Source organism: Centrocercus urophasianus, unplaced genomic scaffold (genome assembly GCF_019232065.1).
Source record: "Centrocercus urophasianus isolate 14NV4802_14NV808 unplaced genomic scaffold, USGS_Curo_1.0 seq_14, whole genome shotgun sequence".
NCBI classification, from domain to species: domain Eukaryota; kingdom Metazoa; phylum Chordata; class Aves; order Galliformes; family Phasianidae; genus Centrocercus; species Centrocercus urophasianus.
In genome coordinates, this window is record NW_024884586.1 from 25,007,132 (window position 1) to 25,025,573 (window position 18,442).

The following is an 18,442-nucleotide window of genomic DNA, read 5'->3' on the forward strand; positions in this document are numbered from 1 at the left end:
CTGATTTTTGTCTGTCACTTTTCAAGAAATGAATAAGTGATCATGAGGAATCAGGTTCTCATTATTTCTCTCTCTCTCTTTCTCTCTCTCTCTTTTTTAAGTAATAAAATAATTCAGTATCTTTTCTTTTTTTTTTCCTTAAGGAAGTAAACGTATTGATGAAGCACTTCAAACAATGCTAATCAACAATGTGAGAAGTCTGCAAGAAAGGACATTGACAGGAGAAGCTCTATTACTAATTTATTTGTCTTTTTATGGTTCAGTTAAGGGAATATCTTAAGGAGTAAAGCACATGTCAGTGTTGTCAGATGTTACATAGTAGCTGTCAGAGTTTTGACTGATGTACAAGGACTACCTGCTCATGTTTGCCCTTCCTTTCTGTTGAGGGCACGTAGGTAAGACAGCTTGTTGGTAATTTTTATTTAATACTTTCAATATTTGCAGCTGCTCTTTTATTGAAAATTCTGACAAGGAGAGATTCCACTCCTGGAGATTTCCAAGATTTTCAATGCAAAAATTTAATCACTTAAACAAGGTAACAAGGTTTTCCTCTGGGATTAGAACACTTCACATTCTTTTTCTAACAGCTTGTGATCTCAGATGTAACTATTTATATTTTAATACATTAAACTCCTCTGAAAAGCTTGAGCTCAGGAGTGAAAACCATAGAAATTAGGTGTGCAGTGCCAGACCAAGTGTTGTATGTTTGTTTGTTTGTTTTTTATTTTGTTATAGATACATTCCACCTTACCTGGAAGAGCTCAACTCATTTTGAAGACCTCTATTCAGAAAATAACTGTGACTATCTGTCCAGGGAGGTTTGGCTGTCACACAATAATTTTTCAGCCATATAATTTGAAATCGTATATAAACATCTTGATATAAAAAAAAAAAAAAAAAAAAAAAAAAGCAAAATTGCTTTTTAAGGTGCAAAATTGGATTACATCTTTAAACATAAATTGTCAAATGACAATATTTAATTTGTAAGGAAATGTAATAGGAAGTAAGAACAAGAGATTTTTGAAGAGGTAAAGTATTCTCATGTTAGGAAGCCCAAACTATCTGTTTTGCTGAGCAGTTCAACTTTTGAGAAAAGTTTCACTTGTGCCAGGGAAGGAGAGAAGGTATACTGAGATGTTGAAGTGATACATTTAGAATTCATTTAGAAAGTTATTCAGAAAATACAGAAAAATTTTGGCATACTATCTTAATGCTATTTCTCCAGTATTGTGAATCCTTGTGAATCCTGGCTTTAAAGGAAATGTCCACATATTGAAAAATAAGTTAAAATATTTTTCCCTACTTACGTAGTTTAATTTGGAACAGAAATTCTGTTTTCCATTTTTTTTTACCCCTGTGGTCTATCTTTACATTCTGTATTTATATCCGGTTTCCACTCTGGTTAGCAAGGGTCAGTGGAGGAGAATGTGAATGGGCAGTAATCACGCATGTTTCTCTTAGACTACTATTTTACTTATCAAATATTACAAATGCCAGTGTTTTGCTGAAAAAATAAAAATTGTTGCTTTCCCTGATGAGGAAATCAGTTTTTAACGTAACCATAGAAGCCTCTGTCTCTGCTGTGGCTTTTTATTTATTCCCTCCCTGCCCCTCCCCACCACTCCTTCCCCACTTTTTTTTTTTTTGTTTTTTTTATTAAAATATATTGCTGTTTTTGTTATTCTGAGACCATATTTGTCTAGCTGGGAGTCATTTTTCACTCAAAGGAATGTGGTTCTGCTGTATCTCTTCAAGGAATCATAGGAGCCCCATGGTTTCTATGAACTAAGATGTTTTCAGGATATCAGCTGTGAAAATCATGCATTCACAAGAATTGAAGCTGCCTGACAATCCCTGGAGGTAAGCACGTCTGCTTTTTGAAGCATGAGTAGGAACAGTGATGAAAAATGTGGGCATTTGTGTACCAAGCAAATGCAACTCTGCTGAAAAATTTATCCAGTCTCCAGGTTGATTCTGATAACAGTGTAGCATCAAAATAATAGTGGAAGCATTCATAACAAGTATTAATAAAAGAATAAATCAAGATACTGAATATTTAGGATATTGACAGAATTGAGAGTCATGCAAGAAGACAAGACCAACTTTTATCGAAAGTTACAAGTCTTGCAGTGCAAAATGGAATTTCTTAATGCCAGCTCCATAACAGCTCCATAACTTTAGTTTGCTAATTTAATTTAATTTAATTAAAAAAAAGAGTAAAAAAAAAAGTAAGAAAAAATAAAGTATATTATTCTCCAGTAACTTTATGCTAGAAATTTTTTAAAATGTTTTAATGTGGAAAATAATAAATAATTACTATTACTTTAGCAGCAAATATACTTTTGTCATTATTATTTCCTAATTACAACAAAAGAAAAGCATTAGTTATGAGAAAGATAGATGTGAATATATATGGTATAGAAATATCTCTGCATGATAGCATAGGACAAAACTGTGTCTCTCTTGTGAGAGTTGGCTGCTCTGTAATCAATCACTTGTGAAAAATATGGGGTTGGAAGGAATGGGATTCTTTTAGTAATTTTCATCTTTGTGAAATATATGGTTTGGACCATGAAGTTGTACATGCAGGAGGCCAAACAGCTGGAAAGTGGTGGCAGAAAAAGACCTGATGTGTTCTTGTGGCAGAAAAAGACCAGCAGTGCAGTCAGAGAGACGATGTAACTCCTGGCAAGGTCACCTGATGCGCTCTTCTTCATTGACTCTTCTTTGTCTTCTCTTCTTCATCTCCCTGCTGCTCAACTGGACTGCGCATCTCACCTCAGCTTTATGGTGAGGCCTATCCACCTTTCAGACATTCTCTCTCGTTATATTTGATTTATTAGCTTCAATTCTGATTATATTGTATTATGGTGTGTTATCTTGCATTCCGATACTATATTTAGTAAATTAGTTTGTTTCTCCTCAGATTATTGCTGCTGTTTTTAATTATTTTGGGGTCCCCTGTTCCTTTTTTCCAGAGGCGCAGATTTTGCGAAATCCCTCTGCCCCTCTAGTCACGGAACTGGGCTGAACCAGCCCGTAAACTGTTGACAAACTGGAGTCAGAAAGCAGGGTGGTATCTTTTAGATTTGAGTATGAAAGATTATTTAGTCTTTAATTTAATTCAGCAAAATGGATTTTTATTTTTATTAGAGAAACTTAACATATGCATAGCTCTTAAAACATCCACAGAATTGAGAAAGACTATGGCCAATGGCATATGTAAAAACAGGACTTCTCCATGACTTATTCTATATGAGAGTGTCCGGAGGTAGGTGGGGTGTCATAACACAAGTCTTGTAAGGAGTGGCTGAGGGAGCTGAGATTGGAGAAAAGGAGGCCCAGGGGAGACCTTATCACTGCCTACAACTACACGAAAAGAGGTTGTGTTGAGGTGGGAATCAGCCTCTTCTCCTTAGTATCTAGTGATAGGACTAGAGGGCATGACCTCAAGTTGTGACAGTGGAGGTTCAGGTTTGTTGTTAGAAAAAAATTATATTCTAAAAGAGCGGGCAGGTGCTGGAATGTACTGCCCAGGGAGGTGGTTGAGTCTCAATCCCTGGAGATGTTCAAGAAATGTTTAGATGTTGCACTAAGGGGCATGGTTTAGAGGGGAAATATTGGTGCTACGTGGATGGTTGGACTGCTAATTGTAGTGTATGTATCTTTCCCTCACAGCCTAGTGGATAGTCCAAAGGTTTCACAGAATCACAGAATCATGGAATTGCAGGGGTTGGATCTTAAAAGATCATTGAGTCCAACACTCCTCCTAAAGCAGGTACCCTACAAAAAAAAAAATAGTTGCACAGGTAGGCATCCAGACAGATCTTGAATATCTCCATAGGAGACTCCACAACTTCTGTAGGCAAACTATTCCAGAGCTCCATTATGCATAGAAGTTCTTTCACGTGTTAGTAAGGAACTTCCTACAGTCAAATCTTAGGCCATAACTCCTTGTCCTATCACTACATACCACCAAGAAGAGCCTGACCTCATCCATTTGCCTCCCACCTTCCTTTAGATATTTCTTTATCTGTTACATTTCTGTTATAACTTACATTTCTGTTGGAAAAAAAAAAAAAAAAAAAAAAAGTTGGATTTAGTTATTAATTTCCATTTGCACATCAACAACCACAAAAAAAAAAAAAAAAAAAAAAAAAAAAAAAGATAATCTCAAATAAATTTCAGGTCTGTAGTTCTACAGTAGAAGTGGAGTCCCTTCAGGGTTTACAAGAAATAAGCAGAAAACCACATTCTGTGTACTAGAATTGAAATACAAAAGAGATATAAGTACAGAAGAAAGAATTTAATGTTTTATGTAAGTAAAATGATATAAATCTTTGTGAGAAGGCACATGGAATTTTTAATAGATTTTTACCTGAACAGCTCTGAATATTTTAGTTTGCAGGGCCTAAAAGGATTTGAAGTGGTTTGGAAAAAACATCCGAAGTTGGTTCTTTATGTAAATTTCCAACTGGAAAAAGAATATAAAGTAGTGACAGTATTGTTTGTCAACGTCCTATAGTAATTGTTAGCAATGCATTCTTGCACATATTGTTTCAGACAAAAAATTAGTATTTTGCATTAGCAGAGGATAATTAGGCAATAAGATACAAAAGAGAGTACGGTTATCATGAGATAAATACACACATGGGGTATTATGAGGCACAGCCAAGTATCTGCAAATCCCTCTAGGGTATGATTATCTCGTGATAACCGTACACCCTGGAGTTGCCTTATTGCTGTTATAAAATATATTTATTATAGGAAAAAATGCACATTTTTGTGCTGAAAGAAGATGGAGGTGGCTATTTAGAATGCTGAACAGCTGAGCTGTGTGGTTTACATAGATTAATCTATCCCATTGGAATGTTTCCTCAGCCAAAAAATGTTACCTAAATCCAAGCAGTCATAATCTGTAGTGATGTGCGGCTATTCGGAGTATTTGAGAAATTCCCTCATTGGTTCTTATGCTGTTCATTTGACTGCAAGGTATGCACATAAAAATATGAGGACATGGAGAAGAGTTAACAGGATGCTGAGCATTTTGAATGTTTGGTAATATTTCCAATGTCTGGATTCTTCCATTTCACTTTTATGCAAACTCTGTATAAACAATTGAAAGCTTCAGAGAGTTGCAAATGCTTCCTAAACTAATTGAAAACTATTGGGAGGGAGAAGTTACAAACTACAAGCAATGTCAACAGAGCTTTAAAAGCTGGTAAACTGATGAGCCAGGGAGATACAAGGAGATTTTTCCAAGCAACATAGTGATTTTCCTACCAGGTATAGAGATGATGTAGCAAGGTGTAAAGGGGATGGATAAACAGAGACTGGCCTCTTTGTACAAAACTGAAGTTTTGTCACCATCTTCAGAAGACAAAGGTTTCTATAAGAAAATACTTAGCATCAGTCCTACACTTACATACATAATAGTCTAGTCCATGTGAATAGCCTCTCTGAGTCTTATTGCCTATTTTTGTAGACACAAGTTGGCAATTAAAATAATGAATTAAAATAACTTTGTTTGCTTGGTTGCAACTTGGTAGATGCAAAAATCATGTCCCTGAAAAACATTTGTAGAAGCTCTTATAGTTTTAGATGTTTCATCAACAATTATGCTTAAATATTTATTTTATACTATCTATTATTAATGAAAAACATTATCATAGAGTTATAGAGTGATTTGGATTGGAAAGAAATAACCATGCTCTAGTGTACAGTACCAGTCTCCCTGACATGGGCAGGGACACCTTCCATCAGACCAGATTGCTCAAAGCCCCATCCAACCTGTCCTTGGTCACTTTCAGAGATGGGGCATCTACAGATTCTCTGGACAACCTATTCCAGTGCCTCACTATTTCGTCCTCCTATCAAATTGAAATCTACCCTCCTTTAGTTTGAGGCCATTACCCCTTGTTTTTCACTCCCTGATAAGGAGTTTCTCTTCAACTTTTTCATAGTCTCCCTTTAGGTGCTAGACGGGTATATTATCATATTTCAGTGCAACAGTAGGAAATTGTTTCTTTAAGTTTGTAATATAATTGAACAAATATTAAGAAGAAATAAACATTGAAGTAGCTTACAAATTGTGTGTTAAAATGTAATCAATATTTGTATTAATGTTTGGGCATAAAAACACAGAAAGAAAGCCTTGCAGAATTTATTTCTGCTTAGAATCTTGTACCACAGCCTTCAAAATTGTCAGCTTTAATTTAAGATTGGTGTTTAATATAGAATATGGAGATCAATGCAATTGGTATGATTGAATAAAAAAAGTCCTTGTAAGGATATATGATGCACATTTTTAAATGCAACAAGTTCAATAATTGGTTTAAATGTAAAAATAAATTGTGTCTAGAGATATCTATCCCAGCCTGGGGTGATGCTTTATTGGTTTTTGCATTTCACTAACTGATGTGCTTTCATGTAAAATCAATATTATTCAGTCAAATATGTTTTGCTTTGTTGTAAAGTAAGCTCAGTTAGTCAAAATAAAATATTAAATATAGGGTACCTAACCTTTATTTTAAAGTAAACCTTTTGTGAGGAACGGAAGGTAAATTTTGAAAAAAGACACTTTTAGCTTCCTAAATGTTCTATAGAGACCCTTGGATAATGTATAGATTTTTCATGTGCTTCTCTAGCATTTTAGTTTGCTAACTCTCTGCCTTTTAATTAAGTCCCTAGCCATCCCTCTGAAGGTAATTGCCATCTGTGGAATATTAGACACTGTTTCAAGTGAGGCATATATACCTGCTTAGCAGAGCTGAGTAAAAAGAGACATCACACTTTCTGATTGTACAAAAGCTATTTGCCTTCTTTTTAACCTATTTTGAAGAGAAAACGTTGTGGGTTTTTTTCCATGTTGACAATTTCAGCACTTAAAATACAATTTTGGCACTTTAAATACAATTGAAAATTGAAAAAGTTTTAGAAAAAATCCTGAAGTCTTACTTTTTTTTTTTTTTAATTATGATGTCTGCCTCACAAATGGGAAAAGCCGAGGAACAGATCAGAAAGGGAATTTCCCATACCTTACTCAATCTCACTTTAAAAGTTACCTAAATGATCAGAAAAACCCACTGCCACCACAGAAGTGTTGTAGTAGGCGATAACACAGAAGATCTCAGCAGAGATAGAATACTGGACAAAAGAATTCTACTACAGCTAATCAATTCAACAGGATACAATGAATATAATTATTTTTAAAATGTCCATGAACAACTTTCAGGTTTTTAAATTTTGTTCCTCATCCATCATTGACTAGACTATTTGAAAAAAACATTTTCTGTTTTCTAAAATCCAAATTACAGTCCTCCCTTTTTCTTATGGCAGAATGACGAGTACACAAATAGGGTGTGTTTTTAGCCTCACTATCTAAGTTGTCTTGAGGAAGTAGGTACAATTTTCTGGTCTGCTTTGCAAAGCTGTAATTATTGGAGCAATCTACATTTTCATGTAAAAATAATAAAAAAGTATTTTCTGTGCTATAAAGTTTGCATATAGAAAATTGATATTTCAGAATATTTCTTCCAACCCTACAATTCTGAAACACTCAAAAGGTTAAAAAGAAAAAAAAAAAAAAAAGAAAAAAGAGAGTAATTGACAAAGGAAGTGAATGTACATACTGCTTATTGAATTCAGCGGAGCAGAGATTTTTTTCTGGGCTAGTGATTTCATAGACCAGTTTTACACTTTTTAGTCATGCTTTAAAACAATTGAGCACATGCCATAAACATCGAGTCACTAGAAAATGAAGGGTGGTGAACCATTCACAACCTAACTGAACTAATATGTCAGAATATTATAGCTTCAGAATGTGTGAAGTGAATCCTAAACCTGCTGCAAGACATTTTGATCAAACAGTTTTTGAAAGATATATTTGCATAAAATTATACATTTACAATTATACAAAATTACCAGAATGTAAAATGGTGGTCTTACAAAGACTTTGCTAAAGGAGGAATTAGATTTTAATCCATTTAAATCAAACCTTTGGCAGTTATTTAGGACTACTGGGATAGGGATGCCTTAGATGGCTACTCATGCAATTGAATATGGTTGAGATGTTAAATGCCTGTTATTGTCGTCATACTCAATATTTTCACTTTTGTCTTGGCTATCAAGTAACAAACAGAGCCTAGGTAGAAAGTCTAGACTGATGAAGACAGTGGTAATGAGAGAGAGAAATATTTGAATAGATGCCTTGAGAAAAAGAAAGCATTGCAAATTACAAGACTTTCTCTTAAAAATAACCTTTTCAAAAGTTTTACAGAATAGCATTCAAAGAGAAGACTTACCCAGAGAACTAATACTCCTGGAACAATTTCTTAGAACTAGAAAGGCAATGAAATTTGTAAGACTCTGTAGAAAAGCTAATCAGAAGGAGGAAGAATAATAGAATAATGAACCAGTAAGGGAAATTTAAGAGTCAGATTTTTTATTTTTTTTTTAAATTCAAGTGATTTCTCTTTATTAGAGGTCAACTAAGTTACACTTTTATACATCTATTGTAATGTCGTCTTATTGAAGAGGAAGGGTTAAAGCAAATTTCAGGTGAGGTGCACATGGCGTATTTTTCCATATATTAATGTCATAATTGTAAAGGTACAAAAAACCCTTCCAGCTGAAGCTCTATTGAGATTGTTTAACTACCATACCCAGACAGAGCACATTCCAATGGGAAAAGAATGACACAGAATGGAGCATCTCTTGCTCTTGCACATGGCATCAGCTGCTGGTGCCAGCAACTCCAGAGACAACAGCTCAGGAAACACAGAATCTATTACATGAATCGTATTCATGCTCTACCACAGATCAACAGCATTTTTAACAATGACCTACTAAATAAGTTTTTTCAAAATTGTGTTTATTGAGTTAGAAGTCAGCTGAAGCTGAAGGGCAAGCAGTAGGAATAGCTCATACTTAATGTGTTACAAACTGTGTTGGTGAATTAGTTTCCAAGAGTTCAACTGAGTTTTGTAGTTTGAAAAAAAAATTTAAATGTTTCTTTTTCACCACCAAGGATGAAGCTAGAGCAGTATCGATAACTGAAGATTTCATGGCAGCAAACCTCTGCGTGCACAGCAGCTTCCACCACATGTAGCTCTGTTTTCTTATTCATGCAGCTGTTGGTGTTAGGGAAGAGAGATTTTTCAGTTTCTTTTAGATACAGCAGGTACTTATTCTTCTTTATGCAAGAGATAACGTCAAGTAAAAAAAGTCTTAATTCAAATCAGAAGTATCTAGAAAAGTTGCTGACATATGTATGTGTGAAGGAAGAAGAATTCCAATTATATTTAAATTTTATTTGAGACATACTTGTATGGATGGCTCTCAGTTTTATCAGGACTTTTTCCATTTTTGTTCAGATATTAAAACTAGAAACCTCCAAAGTCACTGAGTGGAGTGCTTTACTCCTTCAGGGACTGAATTATCAAGACCCCTTCAGAAATACAATGAACTTCCTAGTAGCCATTAGTCTCCCACATTCTGCCAAAGGAAGACAGCTTCAGAACTTCCCTGTTCTCTTCTGTTTTTTAGTTTGAATGCATTTTGACATCAGCATTTGTTCTTCAAATGCTTTGTCTCTTTGAATTGTTCCTTTTTCCTCATTGGTATGTATACCCTGATACGTTTGTTGTCAGCAGTTTGTAGTCTCAGCCTCAAAAGTCATTCTCAAGAGTGCTCTCAGAGGATAGATTTTCCATTTTCCTGATGATCTTTGCATCTTGTTTGATTTGTCATATAGCTTACAAAGTAGAATTATTACAATTATTTGATCATTTTGTTGAAGAGAGAGAATAAAAGCAGAAAAAAGTACTTTGTGATAGGTGAGACTGAAATCCTCTGATTTCCAGAAATCCGATACCCAAAAATGTATGCTGCACATCACAAAGAACTGATCAGATATCCAATAATTCAGGAATAATTCTGAACAAATTTATTTCATTTGTTTATACTAAGGAGTTTTTGTGATGTCATAAATGTAAGATATTGGTTAATTTTCACAACAACTATCATTGTCTATCCCCACTACTTTCTTCTCGCTTTTAACAATAGGAAAAAACAACAAGAAACAAAAAAAGCAGGCAAGGACAAATGGGGCTTGAATAATATGACTAAAATATTTTTTCTTGATTTTCATATATTTTTCTATTTTGATATACTAAGTATAGCTGTCCATTAAATTAGTAGAATTCAAGAATTGGGTATCTTTCATAAAAGAAATGTTCAAGTCTGGCTAATTTATTCAGCTAGTTAAGTGGAGTTGAGTGAACTAACTATTGTTTTGATGGGGATTCTAGAAAAGTTTCATTTCCTTCTTGTTGGCTACTCAGAAAAAAAGGCCCTTGTACCTTCAGGCATTAGTGGAAATGTTTCTAAGATACTTAAGAAAGGCATAATATTTTGTAAGTGAAATTTTAAAATCACAAAGAACAATTTTCATGTTCAGTCTGAACAGTTCCTAAAGTAATGATTTTCCCTATTATGTATTAGAAGAAAATATTTCTATGGTCTTTAATGCATTTATTGCAGTTTCTTTAGTTGAAACTAGAGAAAGACAGCATTAATTTGTAGTACTGTATAATTATAATTAACAGTTACTAGAAAACTCATTCTAAACAAGACCATAGGTTACAGTTCTGCTAGCATATTGGTAAAGGAGTTTATATGGGAACGTTTTCTAATCACTACATTATTTTATATTTTATTTATGTGATTTTCAACAGTCACCATCTGTTTCTGAGTTGTGTATTCAGTATTCAAAACTGATCATTTCAACCAACTTTTTGTATATCACGTTAATATCCCAATTAATATGTATAATTGATAATGTTAGTAAACAAATGGCATAGGTGACTGGAATCAAAATAGAACTGGCCTCAATGCATTATACACTATACTTTTTGTTTATTTAGAATATCCATGTTACATGATATATTTTTTTTTCCAAAGAATAAATAGTACAGAAACGCACAAGAAGCCTAGTTTGAGTAAATGTATATTTGACTATGTATTGCTCTATTCATAATCCAGATGAGTGTTTCTAGTCATATCAGTAAGCAAAACACAGAATATCACACTGTGGTTGGCCATTTTTATTTTTGAAACCTCCCTTCTCCCCAGCATTAAGCTACAGTGTGTTCTTACGAATGTAACTATATATGTTGTTTTCCTGTGACAATGATAAACAGAACTTATTACTGCCATCAAAGCAGCAACATAAATCAAAGAATTAGCAGGAAGTAAAAAAAAAAAAAAAATCCCCAACAACAACAAAAAAAGCCCCAAAACATTTTTCAGCTTTTCTAATTACCTTGCTTATTAGGAATGTTTGCAGTAATACTGGTTTTATGATGCAATTTTATTTATGTGTATTCTATAGGACTAGATATTGCTGCACCTGGGAGTCCTAAAATTGATCTAAATCTAAGATCTAGCAAACTCCTGTGCTGCTTTCCAGGTCCTGTTGACTCGGTTATTGTTTGATCTACCTTGTTCAGGGAAGGATGTTTTTCACATGTTGTCTTCCCATCTGAATCATATACATAGAGTGCGAAGTGGGCAGGGGGAAGTCTGAGTTGCAGCTCTAAACCTTTCCTGTTGTTCCCTCCATTGCCTCTGTAGTTGCTCAGAGTTAACGGCTCTACCAATAATCTACCACTAATCACTGTTCTCTCGGGTAAGGAAGAGCCACTCAGTAGTGAAAGCTGTTGATTGCTCTGTCATAGACTATTATGGTTCCTTCACTAAGGCGTCAAGATGCTGCTACAAAATGAATGCTCTAACTCACAGTGAATGTTACAATCACAAGACAGAATGGAAATGATAATTTGACACAGACAGATCTCCCACCTGCCACTGAGTGGGCAGAATCTTCCCCCTCCTTTTCTCAGCTGTCTCTTTTGTGTTACTAGGACAAACTTTATTGTGGCCAGTCACTGTTATTTACAAATTACCTGTGGCTGATACAGCAGCAAGGAAGAAGGTGGAAACATCTTCCTGGTCAATGTCTGAGTGATTACAGTGAAGAAAATGATGGTGTTTAAATTCTGCCTCTATCAGTGTCACAAATATGACATTCAGTTTCAAACCCAGAATACAGTACAAAATAGAAATAAAAATAAATAAAAATAATAAAAACTAAAAACTACCCAGTTCATATCAGTTCATACTTTAGAAGGCTTGATAAATACACTAATGCATTAAAAAGACCTTATTACAATCAACTTCACTGGCTTTTTACACAGAAGAGACTAGAGATTTTCAAACAGTTTTCCTGTAGAAAACCATAAATCAGAGTCACACACACAAAAAAAGAACCACTTGGAAACTTACACATTTCAATTTAAATATTCCAAGTTATGATAAATGTATTCTATTTCTTGGCAAACTGCTAAATATGGTTAATTCTTCTTGTCATCAAAAATAGAATCTTGCTTCCAGTTTGCACTTTGCTGACTTTCAGTCATTCAACATTATGTTTTTGTCTGCAAGAAGAAATAATGTATCAATATAATTTCTATACAGATATTTACAGATCATAAAGATGTACACTGTATTTCTTTAACTTCTTTGACTATTCCAATAAATACATTTCCTAATAAAATGTATACATGAGAAAATGAGTTATCATGATATACAGTGAAACAAATTTAATTTCAGATTGATATTTACAAATGCATTTAACAAAGAAATAGCTTAAGTAACTAGGCCAGCTAGCCAGCCAAATATAATTCTATTATGAACAGAGAGTCTTTAAATATTATTTCGGTTTTGTTTCTTTGTTTTTTAACTGACAAATGCTTATGAGTTTGTGAATGGAAAATATGCATATAAATTAAATGTTTGCATTGTTTAACCTCATAGTTTGTAGTTAAAGCCTTGATATTTCCAAGACATAAAATCTTTAAAGAAATTATTATGCTTTTTGGTAACGGGGGAGGCTGGAGCCATAGTACTGATATCTTGTATACAGAGAACGTCTGATCTGGGTGGCTTCCTAGATGGTAAATCTAAAAAGGTTTCCAAATGCATTCTTTTGTTTTATCATGAATTAAATCCCCCACAAAAATAAATAAAATTTAAAAAATCCAGTTCCTTGATACGATAAGTAAAAATATTTGAGACTAACTAAACTTTTTATTTCTCTTTGGTGTAAAATTTTAAGCCAACTGTATAGCAGAAATGCTAAGTCATGGCCTGAAACAGTGATTGAGCACCTGATGGGAAGGCAGAGCCAACCCAGAGGAGCTCAGCTGCATGTAATACACCTGAGTGACCAGAAGGGGTGGATCCTGGCTCCACCCTTTCCCAGACTTCATTTAAGGGTTGACAGCGGAGATGAAGGTATCTTACCTGGAGATCCTTGTGTACTGGAGGCTTTCTAAGGGTAAGGGTTTGTTTTTTTTTTGTTTGTTTGTTTTTTTTTTTTTTGTTTGTTTGTTTTTTTTTTTTTTTTTTTTTTTTTTTTTTTTTTTTTTTTTTTTTTTCCTCCTTTGTTTTTGCATCCATGGCTGTTGCACTTGGGCTTGTTGTCATTTATTCCAGTCTAGGATTGTGCCTCTCCACTATTATTGCTGGACTTTTCATTACTATATTGTATTGCAAGCAGGACACAAAGATTTCTCTATCTGTTTTATAAACAGAATTAAAGATTAACGTTCACCAGTTTAAGTTTGTAAGTATGCAATTGGCCTATTCCTATAGCTGTAAAGCTTATACTCAGCAGTGAGTCTTCTCACTGGGTCTAACATTACATCATCCTCTTTCATACACTGTGAGTTTTACTAAATTTCCCATCTCTTATTTATCACAGTGCCAACTCACTTTGCAGTTGGTATTTATTATGCTAAGTAATATGATGTCGTTCAAACCCTTCAGAAGGCCTTTGCTGTATCACAGCTCCAGATAAATCTGTATTACAGTACATAAATATGAGTAGTTTTGAGATGTCTTAAGGATACAAAAATATTCATGGAAGGAAAATAAATGTTCACAGTGAGGTTTTATTTGTTCCTGATACAGGCATTAGCTATGATTGGATCAAAGAGTACAGTATATCTGAACATGAACCAAACTTATTGCATGTTTTGTATATTAAGTATTAATTATATAGCAAAGTGTGTTTTTTTTCCAAATGTTGATTCACTAAGAATTTTTTCTTGCACTTTAATTATTGCTAATGTTTAATAAACTAGTAGCAAGTTCTTTGCAAAGATAGCAGAATTATGGCTTGTAGATGTTGTTCTAGAGGTCACTGACTATAGTGGTGGAACTATAACTATAGTGGAAAGCTAGAATTAAATTTGCTTCTAATTGCTGCCTTCTTAAACAATTAATTGACATGCCGCAATATCTAATGCTGACAATAGGATAGCCATCTCATTGGAGAATGGACTGGGGCATTGGTCTTGGGCTGGGAGGACTGTGAATCCTGTAACATGCTTAAGTTTTTTACTGAGAAGAATCTTCGAAGGAAGTATATTGCTCTTCTGGTGTGAGATCTCCTTGTGAATCTATGCTCAGCAGTTACTTTGCAGAATAGGTGGTCTCAGCTTGATTCTGCACATTCTAGTAGGAATCATAGAATAACTTGGATTGAAAGTAACTTCAGTGATCATCAGATTCTAACTCCTGTGCTGCAGGTAGGGTTGTCAACGGGTAGGTCAAGTATTAGATCAGTTTGCCCAGGGGCCCTGTCCTACCAAGCCTTGAACACCTCCAGGGACAGGGTATCCACGGGCAGTGTGCTCCAGAACTTCACCGTACTCTAAGTGAAAAGATTCTCCTGACATCTAGTCTAAATCTCACATCTTTTAGATTAAAACCATTACCCCTTGTACTAATACTATCTACCTATGTGAAAGTTTATTTCCTGCCTGCTCATGATCTCCCTATAAATATTGGAAGGTCATGATGAGGTTTTCTCATAGCCTTCTCTTCTCCAGACTGAAAAAGCCCAGCTCCTTCACTGTAGGATAGAAGAATTCTATTTTGAAATTACTTGTTTTTTGGTTTTTTTTTTTTTCCCCCCCCTCTTATTTTCAAAGAGAGTTTCAACAACACAAAACATTTTCAAAGAATCTGAGAGTGAACTTTGAAAAGGGCACTTTTGGTAGGAACAACAGATCTTATAACAAATTGAGCATTAGAAACAGTTCTCTAATTCTCAGTAAAAATTCAGAATTTTTGCTAGTTCCTGGTCATATGTTGAAGCTGCTACAACTGTCCAGAAGGACTTGATATGAATGAACTGTAACGGTTCCTTCTGTGAACCCTCATCAGACATCTTCAGTAAATGAAATATGATTATTCTAATAGAGGTCTGGGAATCTGGAGAGCAGTGGTTTATAAACTAATATAGTAAAGCGTTAGGTTAGGGGAAAAAAATTAATAACATAATTTTGCTTAATAAAATTACCAGCAGATAACCATCCTTTCTATTGTATTTTGCTTTGGTCTGTTTTTTAATCTCCTCACTCTCTAATTCCAAATACCTTGTCTTTTGGCCTAGTTGCTAATGTGTGCTTCAGTTCTTTCTTATTGAACATCAAAAAGTGCAAAAAAATGAAACTTGGAGTCCTGGAGAGCAATTATGAAAACTTAGATATTGATGCTACTCTTGACCAAAACCAGAAATCATCTACAAATTATCCTGGCACCCCTGAAATTAATTTGCATACAGTTTTAAGAGATGTTCTCAACTTTACCTTAAATGTCTTATCATTCTTAGGCTTTTGTACTATTGATTAAATCTGTTTCATGTTTTCTTTCTGTGATTTCCAACCCATCTCTGTGTTCTGTTTTTTTTTCCCGGTGAATACTGTGCCAAAGCATTTATGGAAACCATTATGGGCATTTGGCAGGAAACCATGCGATTTTAAAGAACTGTTGTCAGAGATTAGATAGCCATGAAACACAGGTAACTTTTATTGTCTAGGATATAAATTTCTTTATTTGATACTTCAGTTCTTGCACATCCCTATTTCAAATGTTTATACAATATCATCTGAGATTACAGTTTCTGTTTACGTTCAAGCTGCCACTCAAATATGATTTCACAGAACAGTAATTAGCTGTGTTACCCAATTAGAAAAGAGGGAAATATCTTGTTGGCACTCACAGTAAGTAATACTTTACAGGCAGCTTGAGTGTAACTTCAATTCTGAGTTTTTTGTTGGGGTGGGGGGAGGGGAAATGACTAAACATTGTACTGGACAGATACTAGGAGGTTTTTTTGTTGTGTTTTTTTTTTTTTTTTTTTTTTTTTTTTTTTTTTTTTTGCAAAGCTAGGAAAATAAGAGACTACTTATTGCCATTTATTTTATGTATCTTGAAAGCACAAATTTATCCTTAGCATTGTGAGAAACACTCAAAATCCTACATTTCAAGTTAGGCAAGGATTTTAGGGACAGCAGCAAAGTTTATTCGTTATTGTAATAGCGGGCGCACGCCCCCTATTGACAAGGGAGAAATTGCGCGCTGGTCATCAAAATTCATTCTGTTATATACCCTAAACCTGATGCAGGTAATGCTCTCCTGGTGCTCGCTCATTGGTTGAGCATCTCAGACTCACAATCTGTCTGCTGCTGTTGCTATGATACGTTTTCATATAAGGCCCCTTACCAACCTGTTGTTTCTTGGTGTATTATATCCACGGAGATAGGAGGGCAATAATTCCAAGAGCAAGTACCTTCATTCTGTCTTGCTCTAGGCTCTCCCTCTGCCCTGAATATTTATCTTATCTTGTACCTGGCTCAATCCTACCCCGATCACCCCAAATCTTAACTTTTTAATCTGTTAAGCAACTTTTCTTAGTGGAAGAAAAACAGCTATTTTGCAAGAGGGTTATAAGTTTAAAGGCCTATACTACATAAAGGAAATACTGAAAGCTACTGCAAAAACACAATCTGCCTCTCACAAACTGTATTGTCACTCTTGCTGTTCTGTGACTTTGCAGTAATGGAGAACTGTCCCCATACTGGTCTTGGAAAAAAAATGTAGTTTGTGAAATGTCAATTAATATGGTAAATTCTGCATTAACGTAAAGTGTATGCATCATAAACATGATCCACTTTCTTTCATCTGAAACTTTTCTGAAACATAAGATTACTGCTATTTAATTTGTGAATAAAATGATTTGTAACTTTAAGTACAGCTGTAAGAGAGTTGGATATGCGTTTACCAGAAAATTCTCAGGAAGGCTTAACTGGGTTATCTAAGCATGCAAATCTAGACCTCACTTCTTCGCTTCCCTGCAGGACTTGAAAGCAGAGTGGTCTTATTGCTAGAACACTACAAAAATGTTTTCACATAGAACTGTAAAGCTCTTTACGTAATATGCTTTACATTCACACCTTTCGGCTATTTTTGTTTAATTTTCCCAGCTTCCTCAGGATGATGTGCTCCATGTTCATGCATATCTGCATGAAGTGTAAGTCTGCTGTTTTGTCAATGTGCTTTGACAAACCATGAAGAGAAAAAGCTTCTTAAATAGAAATTTTAAAGATTCTTTTTAAAAAGTTCATAACAGGAATTCAAACCTAATTTGATATTTTGATTTTTTTTCTTATAACTTTTTGTTATTGCAAATATATTTACTCCTTGTCGTATTTGTCACTTGGAGCAAAATCACATACCTCTTTCAAATGAAAGGCTACTGTATTTTACTTATTGCATGGACAATGCACTATTAATTCAAATGCATTCCATTTGACGTGAAAAGGGATTTGCACTGAAGGGCAAACATCACCTCCTCATGCTTCCAGACTGCATTACGATCTTATCCATCTCATTATACATTTACAGGTGACAAAAAGAAGTCCATATAAAAAAACTGATTTAAATTTCATACATTTTGAGTTACCAAGTACTTGGTTAGATAAGCATGAACTGCAAAAGAAATCCTTTTGGAACATTAATATGTAAGAAGCTATGAAAATGACATGAACAGGAGTTTCTGTATTACCTTCTCTGTATTCTTTGCTGTTGGGTGAGTTTTAAACTAAAGCACGTATCATTAAAATTACTTTTAAAGTTTTCTGGTAATGCATATTAGTTAATATAACAATTGCGTCACTTCTTGATTGGAAAAAAATTGCATAAGACAGTGATGACTTAGTGTCCATCAGCTGTGAACTTACCATACATTTGAAAATTACTCATCCTGGGGTATGTTTTCAAAAGCAGTGTGAATGGTCTCAATTATTCATTAATGGAATATCTATGATATCTATATCTATTTATGCTTTAGAAAATTGTTTTCTAATTGCCTATCATAAAAATCTGCTTTATTTCCTTATAGGCTTATTCACAAATAAAAAAAGAAACATAAATTTAAGTACTTCCCAGTGAGAGAAAATTTTCCTTCCCTTTCTCAGTCTTTGCAGTCAATTTTGCAACAATATTTTCAATTTGCTAATTAGCATTAATA